Source organism: Fukomys damarensis, unplaced genomic scaffold, assembly GCF_012274545.1.
Source record: "Fukomys damarensis isolate Sample0158 unplaced genomic scaffold, DMR_v1.0_HiC HiC_scaffold_39, whole genome shotgun sequence".
NCBI classification, from domain to species: domain Eukaryota; kingdom Metazoa; phylum Chordata; class Mammalia; order Rodentia; family Bathyergidae; genus Fukomys; species Fukomys damarensis.
Genome location: NW_022900951.1, coordinates 41289417 through 41301731, shown reverse-complemented (window position 1 = coordinate 41301731; position 12315 = coordinate 41289417). Strand labels below are relative to the sequence as shown.

Below are 12315 nucleotides of genomic sequence, written 5' to 3'. Positions count from 1 at the left end.
GGGGGGGGGTGGGTACCGGGGATTGAACTCTGGTCTTTGCCCTTGCAAGGCAGGCCACCAAACCGCTGAGATAAATCCCCGGCCCTTTTTTGTTTTTTGTAATTTTCGAGTTTTACTAAAATACTTTCATGTATCACTAGTATAATTTAAAAGAGAATTATTAAAATAATTTTAAGGTGAGGGATTTAGCTCAGTGGTTCTGCCGCCTGCCTCGCAAGCACAAAGTCCAGAGTTTGGACCCCCGTACCAAAAAAAAAAAAGTCCTTCTAGATTGAAATGGAGATATTTTTAAAGTTGCAATATCCTTCCTTCTACTGCCCTTAGAGATTACTTTATTTACCAGGTCAAGATTGTACTCTACTCAAAACCTAGTGTCTTGCTCATATGATGGGGGTACTCAACTGTTTGCTTAATTGAATTGCACCTGGCAACATGGGAGAAAATATGACAAACACATGATCATTAATAAAACCTATAATCTGGATAGACCAAATCATGGTCTAATTTTGAATAAGGCAATTACTAAGTGTTAATGATGTGATCAAAAATTACAAAAGCATACGCAAAATTTTGGAAGATAGGAACACAAACATCACATAATGCTGATGGTGTAGAGGTATTTATAGCCTAAAACAGGCAGAATCAAAACCAGAATTAAATATTCCTGAATTCCTAACAGGAAAAACATAAAATTCAAGGATGTGGGCTGGGGATTTAGTTCAGTGGTTCTGTCACCTGCCTTGTAACCACAGGACCCGAATTCGATCCCCAGTACCGAAGGAAAAAAATCAAGGATGTAAGGAAGAGAGAAATGAAAGAAAAATTAATCAGTAGTGAGTTTCTGTGTTACATAATGCATCGGACAGTTATATAGATAAAAACTTACTTTAGGACTCAGGTTTCAGCTTGGACACATAAACACTAGAAAGTCATCTTCATTGTAGAAGCTAGATATATAGAAAGGTAACTACTTTTCTTGAATCTACCACAGAACTGAGGTGACAGGACAAACCACTATCCTGATATCTGGAGAGATAGGAAACTGCAGGGAGACACAGGTCTGAGCATATAAACCTTGTAGGAAGATTAAACTAGAAATTCTGACAAATTACTAGAGGCCAGACTGTGAAGTTCCTGGGTTCCACATGGGGAAATTTTCTCCCTACCCTTACAAACTTTTCCTACAGCAACCCTGCCAGGCTCTCATAGTGAGGACCAGGGAAAACCTCAGCAAAGCTCCCTTGGTGTTGCTGGCTGGCTGAGGAAAATAGCACTATGAAACTCAGCCTAGACCCTCTTCCTTTTACAGCCAGTAGAGAACAAAAGGTTTAATCTTCAGGAAGAGGACTTAAAACCCATGCACTGAGAACACTGTTGGATACCCATGCAGCTGGGGAAAAGAAATGGCTGAGGGTGTTAACCCCTAGAGGAGAAACAGGAAATCCTGTCAGGAACATACTCAATATCTGCCTAATCCCAGGCTTAGTCAGATCATCCCAGAGCTCCCTCCCTGCACTACCACCTAGCAAACCAGCTATCTAGTTAGTAACAATGGAATACAACTGTGAGAGCTATAAAAGACAACTCTTGGGATGCATCACAAAGGAAAAACCCAAAGCCAAGCAAGAGTCAAAACGAAGTCAATCACCAGAGGAACAGGAAATCTCTTTTGCCTGTAGCAAAACCAAACATCAAGCACAAGTCAGCTCCTGGCTAGATTTAACACAAATCTCCACATTAAATGGCTAGTGAAAAAGAACGTGCTTCACCAAACATATTAAACATTTTCCTCAGCATCTCCTGCCTATGTTCAGCTTTCAGCAGGCTTATAAGCCATAACAAAATGCAAGAAAATACTCCAAGTGATGAAGTAATTATCAAGATCCAAACTCAGTTAAACACAGACACCAGGACTATCAAAAATGAAATAAGAATTATGACATACTTTAATGGAAAAAGTAAGTAATATGAAAGAGCAGACAGACAACTTCAGCAAAGAAATGGAACCTATAAGAAAGAATCAAATGGAAATACTAGAAATAAAGAAACAGTACCAAAAAAAAGTATTCTTAACACAGGCAAGAAATCAGTGAGCTTGAAGATCATATTTTTTGAACTAGTCAAGAAAAATTAAAGCAAAAAGAGAAGAAAAAATAAAGTACAGCATTTAAGAACTATGAGGCAACAGCAAACAGTATTAACAAACTTCTAATTGGAATCTTAGGAAAAAAAAGAATGGGGCAGAATTATTTGAACAAATGGCTGAAAACTTTGCAAAATTAGTGACAGACAACAAGCAATAGATGTAAGAATTTCAGAAACTATCAAGGATAAATATAGAGAAAAATTTTAAAGCCACACCTAGCACGTAACATTCAAACTACTGAAAATCAAAGACAAAAAGAAACTCTTGAAGGTAGCCAGAGGGGGAAAAAGACATACTGGCTATAAGGAAAAAGTGTAGGAACTATAGCACACTTTTTATCAGAAACCATCACAAAATGTCCTTAAAAATTGAGGGAAAATAGCCAGGCATGGTGGCACACGTCTGTAATCCCAGCACTTGGGAGGCTGAGGCAGGAGGATCGCTGGGAGTTTGAGACCAGCCTGGGCTACATAGTGAGTTCCAGGTCAGTCTCAACTACACAGTGAGACCCTGTCTCAAAAAAGCAAACAAAAAAAAATGGGAAAATGAGCTAACCATCCTCACTGAAGGAAAGACAACCTCTTTAATAAATGCGGTTGGAAAAACTGGATTTCAACCTGCCAAAATTAAAACTAGACCCTTATCTTTCACCATGCACTAACCTAAAATCCAAGTGGATTAAAGATCTAAATTAAAAAAATATAAGTTAGGCAGATCTCTTGAAGACATTGGCATAGGAAAAGACTTTATGAACAAATCCTCAGTAGCAGGGGTATTAGCACAAAGAATCAACAACTGGGATCTCATCTTATTAAAACTCTTCTGCAATGCAAAAGAAACCATCAACAGAACTAAAAGACAACCTACAATGTGGGAAAAAATTTTTACCAGCTGCTCCTCACACAAAGGATCATTATCTAGAATACATAAAGAATTCAAAAAAATCAGCCCCCCAATATATAAAGAACTGAATCAAAAATGGGTATCTGAAATGAATAGACATTTCTCAAAGAAGTAAGAGCATCAAGTAAATATATGAAAAAATGTTCCACATCACTGGTCATTCGAGAGATGCAGATGAAAACAACACTGAGATTCCACCTCACCCCACAAAGAATGGCTGCTATCAAGAAAACACACAATAACAAATGTTGGCGGGGTTGTGGGGAGAAAGGAACCCTTCTCCATTGTTGGTGGGAGTGCAGACTGGTGCAACCACTATGGAAGTCAATATGGAGATACCTCATAGAACTAGGATTAGAGGTTCCATTTGACCCAGCCATCCCTCTGCTGGCTATCTTTTCAAAAGAATTAAAAAAATCATATCACAGTGATATATGCACACCTATATTTATAGTGGTATAGTTTGTAATAGCTATAACATGGAAACGGCCCATTTGCCCATCAGTTGGAGACTGGATAAAGATGTGGTTTTTCTAGGAGGAAGGGGTGAAGGGAGGGCAGGGACAAAGGGAAAAAATGAGAACCAAGACCTCTCACGTAAAGGTACAGGATCCCAATGATGAATGCAACTGTAATGTATACCTAAAATGTACCAATAAACTCAATGAGAAAGAAAATTGGGGGAAAATGAAACTTTTCTCATGTAAATAAAAATAGAATTCACTGGCTTCAGACCTTCCCCAAAAAATTGTTAAAGAAAAACAGACTAAAAGAAATAAAGAACACTGGAAAAATAAATGGAGGCAGTACATAATCTTTTATTTTTAGAAATGCCTGAAAAGCCAATTTCCCATATATCAGCCACAGGCCAATCTTGCAAGCAGGTCTTCTAAAAATAGCATCCTCAAGACTCCTAGATTAACTGCTTGCTGCATGACAGGGTATGAAACAAATAAAAATCCAAAACTCTACAGTCAACATTACACTTAATGGTGAGAAATGGAATGCTTCCCACAACTGACACGAGTTAAGCGCTCCCCTCTCATTACTACAATGCTGAAAAAGGAGAAAAGGCCAGGGTACTCTTTATTACCTGATTTCAAGATTTACTATAAAGCCATAATAATCAAGGTAGTGTGTTAGGGCTGAGAGTGTAACTCAGTGGTACAACACTTGCTTACAATGAACAAGGCCCTGTGTTCCATTCCCAACAATGAAGAAAAAAAAAGCGGGGGAGGAAGGGTGTCAATGGAAAAATGACAGGCTCACAGATTAATGCATCACAGAGCCCAGAGATAGATTTACAGGTGCAAAGGCACTTCGAAAGAAGGATATTCTCTTCAACAAATGGTGCTGGGACAACTGAATATCCATACAGAAGAGTGAACCTTAATACATACATTACATTCATGGCTGATGAGAATACTATGTAGTAGAGCTGCTCTGTAAGACAGCCTGGCAGTTTCTACCAAAAAAAAAAAAAGGATAAGACAAGACCCAGCAACCCTAATGCTAGGTCTTTATGCAAAACAATGCTAATATTTACCACAATTTTATTCATATTTTAATAAAACTGGGAAGAACCAAGGTTTCTTTCAATCGGTGAATGAACAAAATACACATACAATGGAGTGTTAGTTAAAACTTCAAGGTTAGTGGCAGAGCACACACTTAGCAAAAGGAAGGCTCTGGGCTCAATATCCAGTACCACAAAAAAAAAAAAAGAAAAAAAAGAAAAGAAAAAGAAAAAGAAAGACATCAGAGGTACACCATAATAAGGCATTTCTAAGGAAAAAATTGATTGAATATTTTTTGAACAGGATTAACTTTGACTAGGTTAAGTGGGAAAGGACCCTATGAAAGTTCACATCACCATTATCATATACCATCACTTTTTAAAAAATGTATTTAATTTTTGAAGAAATATATTCATATAGCTTAAAATTCAAATGGTACACATAAACATTTGTAAAATAAGTCTCCCTCCCACTCTCTACCCCCAGCCATGCAAGCCCCAAAACTTAAAAAATTATGTGTCTTGAATATCTTTCCACAAATATTTTGACCATGTAAGAAAATTATACATATATTATTGTCCTCATTCACTACTTTACATAAATAGTAGCATACAATACACATTCTGTTTCTTGTTTTTTGTCACTTCAGTAACAAAGCCTTAACAAAGTTAAGGTAATATTAATCTTCTGCTATTGTAAATGATACTTAATTAACATGCAGGTATTTGTTGAATAAATTCCTGAAAGTGTTTGCTAGGTCAAATTATAAAATTTTTCCCCCAGTACTAGAGATCCAACTCAGGGCCTTGCACTACATCCCCAGCCTGTTTATAAATTCTGATGACTCTTCCAAAGTCACTGACTTTTAAAATGTCAGGAATTTTTCATTTTTAACTTTTGTCTTAGGAGTAGACAAGAAAAGCTAAGATCCTATCACTATACAATTTTCTGGAGAAATACATACCTCTAAAATGCATAAAATTAGTCTTATACTTAGTTTCCCACCTGTGCTTTGTAGGGTCCAGTTACATTTTTATGCAATACATTTCAGGACTCAGTGCTGTTGTAAAGTCTATGTTAAGTTATGTGAAGAATGTTACCTCTGATATCTTCTTGAGCAAAGGTCAAAAGCTGATGCTCCAAATTGGTGGTTCCTGGCCACTCACTTCATAGTATAATGCTGGATTCTTCACTGCAACCACAGATAGATAAATCTTGGTCAAATAAAACATCTACAAAGACTATTATGTCCTTACTGGACTACCCAAATATGATTTTTTCTCTTAGGGAAAAAATAACACATAAAGGTTTCAAGGAGAGGTTGTAATTCTTTCTCTCTTTCTTTCTCTCTCTCTCTCTCTCTCTCTCTCTTTTTGGCATGGTGCCACTGAGCTAAGGGCTTTCTAATAAAGCTTGAACGAATACTGAGGAAACCCAGGGCCTCCTTTGGTAATATTCTACACCAGATCAGTGTGAACTGTTGAGCCACCGAAGAATACCTACATCTAAAACTACACTGACTCCCTTTGGTTTCTTCCCAAAACATTGTTCCACAAGTACAAAAGACAGTACTAATGGTACAATCATATTAATCTCTAGAATATACTACATTCTTAACAAGATTTAACAAAAAAGCTAACTTTATTATGTACTACTGCAGCAATGGCCCCCAAAGTTTTTAGCATTTCCCTGTATCCATACCCTCAAATGGTCCTCTCCTACAATGACTCTGGGCTAAATCATGGAAGCACTTGTGAGATTTAGCTGATGGAACAATAACAATTGTGACACAAGCAGACACTTGAAAAGCGCTTATGCACTGGTGCTTTTGCTCACTTGCTACTCCTTGAGACTTTAAGAACATCATGTTAACAAGTCAGCTGAAGGAGAGATCATGTGGAATGGCGACAAGCTAAGATTAAGGCTTCCTACCTAGACCAAACAGCCTGTCAACTACCAGATACCCAGATACAAGAATGAGGCCATCCTAGATCATCCAGATACCAACTATTCACCCCCTTCTCCCAAAAAACTAATTAATACAAGCTATTTAAAAGTAAATGTTTGTGACCCCGTACATATGGCAAGGGAAAGAGAACACTGATTTTCCTCCTGTGCAGTTTACTCTGTACATAAGATATAGATTCACATATAAAATCTTTCAGTACCTGGATAAAAATAAATAAGTATTGAAGATTTCTTGTCTTTCTCAATTCTCACAGATGTGCTGTCTGCTATCACAGATGGCATGCACATGCATACATGCACACACATACACACAACAAAAAGACAAATTTCTATTTAGTCATTGAAGTATTTTTATCACTATATACTTAAAACATACTCAACAATTCCATTTCGAACACTGAACAACAACCCATGTTTCCAGGAACTACTTTTTCTCCCAATTCCAAATTTTTTACTTCTTTGCAAGGATTTAGTGAAAGCTAAGAGCTCCCTTAATTTGGTCTAAAAATTATCAGATACATAAGAGTCCAATTAAACCTATTTCTAGCAGCATTCTGCAGGATAGGCTTCTTCTTGCACCACAACAACTACTTTTTAGCTATGTCCATGGTGGACAGTAAAAACTGCTTAAGACCTACACATTTAGGTCAAAAAATTGCCTGTATTTGGTCACAAGAATTTTCTTAAATAATTTTTGTTTAGGCTTCACTAGAAGCTTTTCTGGATTAAACACAAAAACATTCACACATGTGCATATGTACACACGCATGGGCATGCACACACCATGTGCTTCATGAAAGTGAAAAACACCTTCCAGCAACCTATTGTTCTTGGAATAAAACACAAACTGCTTAATGAGATCCCATAAGGCCCTGTCAATCTTCCTCTGCCTACCTCATCTCTCTTTCCCCAGATCCTAGCCAAACCTCTGTGGATCCTTTCCACACCTCTTTCCCACCTCAGTGTCCTCACAACACCTGCTAGTCCCTCTGCCTGGAAATCTCTTCTAACTTTCACCTTGCTTATTCTTGCTCATTCTCAAGGCTTCAAGGACACCTTGCTGGTATCTCTCACAAGAGGAATTCAACCTTTCTTGCTGTGTGACCTTGGGCAAGTTACCTCTGTTTCACCTTTCTAAGCTTTACACTTCAATTAGACATTTATTTGCTGAAAAAACAGAAATAACCCCCTTAATTCCCACATTAGTACCTAATACTTCTGGTCTTATTTCCCCACACACCGTTTTCTGGGGGTAGATGAAATGAATGCTTACAGAGAAACTACTACCTCAATTAATTCTCACTATAACCTGAGAAATGTGACTTGGCAGATGAAGAAATTAAAACACAGAGAAGTTAAAAAACTGGTCAAGGGCCAGGAAGGACCTGAGTGTGATCCCTAATACCAAACCAAACCAAACAAAACTAAAGAAGAAACTGGTCAAGATCAAGGCGTACAAACAGAATTTAAATCCAAATTTGCCTGATGCCACAACCTGTGAGGGATGTAAGACACAATAAGCTTCTCTAACTCATCAACCTTGTCTTCTAAGAGCTGTATGCCTCAGGAGATGGATGAACCCCTTCAGCAGAACATTCTTCCCACTGTGAGAAGTTTCCCCACTTTCCACATTCATTCATTATTTATTTGTACTGGGGATCAAACCCAAGGGCATTCTGCTGGTAAGACACACTCCTATCCTTTTTATTTTGAGACAGGGTCTAAGTTGCCCAGGCTAGCATTGAACTTTTGATCCTCCTGCCTCAGCCTACTGAGTAGCTGGGATTACAGGCACAAGCCACTACACCTGGCTTCTTTCACCTTCTATACCTTTAGCAAACAGAAGGTACTCAATACATGTTTGCTAATTGACGTAAATAACAATGTTGGAGAATATATTATGGCTGTAAAGTTGAGTAATGAATTTTCACAGCAATATTAAAATTTGGTATAGTAAGGAACAAATTCAACAAGAATGGTGAGGAAAGGGAAGGGCCTCTTTAAATACTTCTACAATTGACAATGATTTCTATATCTAGGACCAGAGAATTCCACATAATTTACAAATGTGTGCTTCATAGCTACTGGTAGACTTCACCTCTCGGGCCTTGCCCCAACATCAACGTTCTGCTATACCCAGTGGCTGTATCTGAGACACTTCTGACAGGATGGCCTTGACAAATACCAATCTCTCAGTGTTTACTCTCAAATGATTTGGAAAAAGAAACAGAAGGAACAAACGATAAAGCAAATGAAAGAAAACCACTGATAATTGGTGACCTTGGGTAAAAGGAATACAGTGAGTTTTGTACTGATCCTGCAACTTTTTTACAACTATAATTTTTTATCAAAATTAAGTTAACTCTAAAAAAGGATAATATTAATAAGTTTCTCAAGAGATTCCAGCATACAAGGTCTAGTGCCTTGACTCTATTGGTACTATATTCTCTTCTTACCTCTTCCAAAAACACACTCCAGGCTCAGGTTTTCCTTGCTCATCAATCAATATTGAGGGAAAAAAAAAAGAGCTCTTTGGATAATAGGGCATAACCATGGCTCTGTGGTTTGGGTAGAAATTAAATTACGTGCTGTTCAAAGAGCATTTATGGACTCATACACATCTTTTATTGGCCAAAGCCCCAGTACCATTTCCCTACACTAGGCCCTTATCTTCTTCAAGGCATACCAGGGTCCCCTAAGACTTGCTCAGGCCTGCCAGCCTGCCTTCATTGGGGGGGGCGGTACTGAGGATCGAACTCCGGACCTTGTGCTTGCGAAGCAGGCCAGGCAGTGGCATCACTGAGCTAAGTCCCTGGCCTAAAAGTCTTTCTCCCATGCTTTAGGCACGCAGCTCTACTACTGAGCTACATCCTTTTCCATTCCCCCACCCCCACTTTTCTTTTTTCTTCTTTCTTTTTTTTTTCTTTTTCTTTTTTTTTTTTTTTTTTGCGGTACCAGCGATTGAACTCAGGGCCTTCATTCTTAGACAGCCCTCTGCATTTTCACCTTCCTTTTCCCAAGTCTAGCTATGGGTTCAGGCAACTTTTTCCAGGACCTTTTTTCTTGGTCTAGAAGCACAAAGGCAGTTCTGATAGTTAAGAGTATTACTGCTACTGTCTATGGAAAGACAGGAAAGGGCAAAAATAACATGGGGAGTCACAAAGATTCCAGAAAACAGAAAACTCAAAGCAGTAGCTACTTGTTCTGTAATGACCACTTGCTAGCACCCTCTTATTTATTCATTAATTATGTCCAACCATTTATTCTAGATCCTTCCCACCCTACAAACCAGAACGCTTCAATTTTTCCAGTCACTGTAACTGGGACAACATAAACTTGTGAGCTACTCAAGTGTCTCCATTTCAGGAAGAGTACCAAGGCTGGATGTAGGTCAGTAGTAGTGCTTGCCTAGCATACACTGAATCCTGTGTTCAATCCCCCTATACCCTTACTAGGACAATGCCAGATAAGTATCACCAAATACCCACCACTTACACATAAAGTGAAGCAAGTAAAGGGCCTATATTAATTATCCTGATGAGAGATTTTCTTAATGTGAACTAGCACATAACTGTCTTCCTCAGCCTCTGTTCTGTGTAAGCTACATGAGGAGGTAAGTACATTATGTTCCATGACAATATTTAATCTCAATTTTAGCCTGGCTTTCTGCATCCTTGCCAGATCAAGGTTTCCAAGAGCCCACTGTAATGTCATGTCTTCACAAACAAACACCCGATGTTTGATGCTTCCTGCCCCCACAACTTCCAAAATACTTGCTTAGTTCCAGCCAGACCTCAAAGCAAAAGAGAAGAGATGGCTTTTTGTTATGGTTGTGGTGCAACACAACAGAGGGGAAAAAAGGATTATTAAAAGAGAATATACTAAACCTACAAGCCTCAACATCCTTTGTTTTTTAACTTTCACCAACTCATATATCTCAGCTATGCTGACTGCCTAGGAACCTCCTCTACCAGCCTGAAGGGTGGTCACTGGTACCCTGAGGGAGGCTCCTGGCTCCCAGTTTATCACAAACAACAAACACTTCAAGGAGTGGGAGGCCTTTCTTCACTTCTGCCCTACCTGTGACCAAGGTTCACAGCACACCACCAATCTAGCCATGTGGCCCAGAAAAAAATGTAAGACAAATTGTGGATTCTAGAATCCAAATATTGAGTATTATAGAACTGACTAGCTAGAACATGCAAGGAACTATTTCAAGAAAACTATACTAGGCTGAGCTCTTCTCTAGCAAACAAACGCACAGAGAGCAGAATTGAAAAAAAGGTGGCAATGATAGTAGCTAATGTCATTGAAAGCTTAACAAATGCTGTCAGTGAGAAGCACTTTCCAAAGATCTCAGGTAATCTTTGAAGAGAGGGTATTATCGTTTTACAGTTCCAGTACAATATTTGGAGCTCACTTTAAATGAAAGAGAAAATGAGGCTAGGGATTTAGCTCAGCGGCTCCTTGTCTGCCTGGCAAGCATAAGGTCCTGAGTTTGATTTCCAGTACTGGGGCAAAAAACCAAACCAAACCAAACCAAACCAAACGCAAAACCTACTGGGCTAGGAATGTAGCTCAGCTGCACAGCACCTGCCCAGCAAGCAGAGGCCCTGAGTTCTATTCCCGGTACAAAAAAGAATAGAAATGGTATGTTGGTAAAATACTAGGGTTAAAAAAAAAAAGGGGGAAAAATCTTTTTTCACTTGTCTAGAGATTAAACTCATGATGGCATAAAAGCATGAGAACACTAATGAAAGAACATGAAGACTGAGATCTACATTCTCACTGTCTAGAGATGTTACGAAAGTATTAAACTAAATAAAAACACAGTACTTTCAGGACCACTCTTCTCTCCTCCCCACCCACAAAACCCCAAATCCCAAGCTGACAAGAAGTAGTTGAAGGAAAGGTATTTCAAGAAACTCTGGGAAAGCAGATTCTGGTTTGCTTAAACTAAGCAACTAAGTTGTGTAATCAGTTTTTACCTAAATTTTGTTCCATTCCTTTCTCAGTTTAGAGAGCAGTAGTTATCTTTATTAGACTGAATACAGGGAATGAGGTCGCCTTTCCCTCCAGGCCATAAGAAGCACTGTCAACACAGTTTTATTTCTTATACAGTTTTGATTTCTTATACAATCAGACCTCGGAGGGGCGGGGACCAGGATCTCCTGCTCAGCTTCAAAGATAAACGCATCTCAGGGTGGGGGAGAGCCCTGGAGCACCTCTAAGGCTGTGGATTTCCTTGCAACTCAGAAGCCAAAGGAGAGGCCAAACAAGTTTCTTAACAAAAGCCTAAGAACTACATAGGTACCAGGGCTGCACAGAGATATAACATTTTAAACATGCTTCCACAGACCACGTTAAGGTCACTCACTCGAGATCCTGCCCCCTCTCATAAGTAATAAATGCAGGTTGCCCTGTACAATTTAAAGCCAGACTTGGCCGAAGCAATGGCTCTGCTACGGAAAGTGGGAGAAAAGACTGGAAGTTTAAAAAAAAATGCGTGTGTGTGTGTGTGTGTGTGTGGACTCCACAGTGTAGGAACAAAAAACTCGAGAGCTAGTGAAAAGTTAACAACTCTGCCTAGCCTGGCGATGGGAAAATTTCCCCCTAACTTGCAAAGCCGTTCAGACTGATTTTCCCAACCCGTGGACTGCCTGGCGCTCAGAGGCTTCGGACTCCCTGCGTCGGAACAATGACTGGAGAAGACGGGAAAGTTTGCCGGCTAGCTGGGCGCCCGCACTCCCGCTCGGCTGGCACCCAGGCTCCCTGGGGCGC

General features: G+C 39.2%; 1 protein-coding gene across 3 annotated transcripts in view; it reads right to left on the bottom strand.

Moving 5' to 3' along the window:
* Jade3 (jade family PHD finger 3) overlaps positions 1-12315 on the bottom strand; it is a 151598-nt gene that overhangs the window by 137873 nt on the left and 1410 nt on the right. The window contains exons 1-2 of one of the 3 annotated variants that reach the window (XM_010643488.2): positions 6735-6779; positions 5667-5758 (exon numbers count right to left, since the gene is read on the bottom strand). The gene's annotated coding sequence lies outside the window, so the exon portion shown is untranslated. Of the gene's footprint in view, positions 1-5666; positions 5759-6267; positions 6285-6734; positions 6780-12315 lie in introns of those variants that run through there. The other 2 variants (XM_010643489.1, XM_010643487.1) reach the window with 2 other exon arrangements.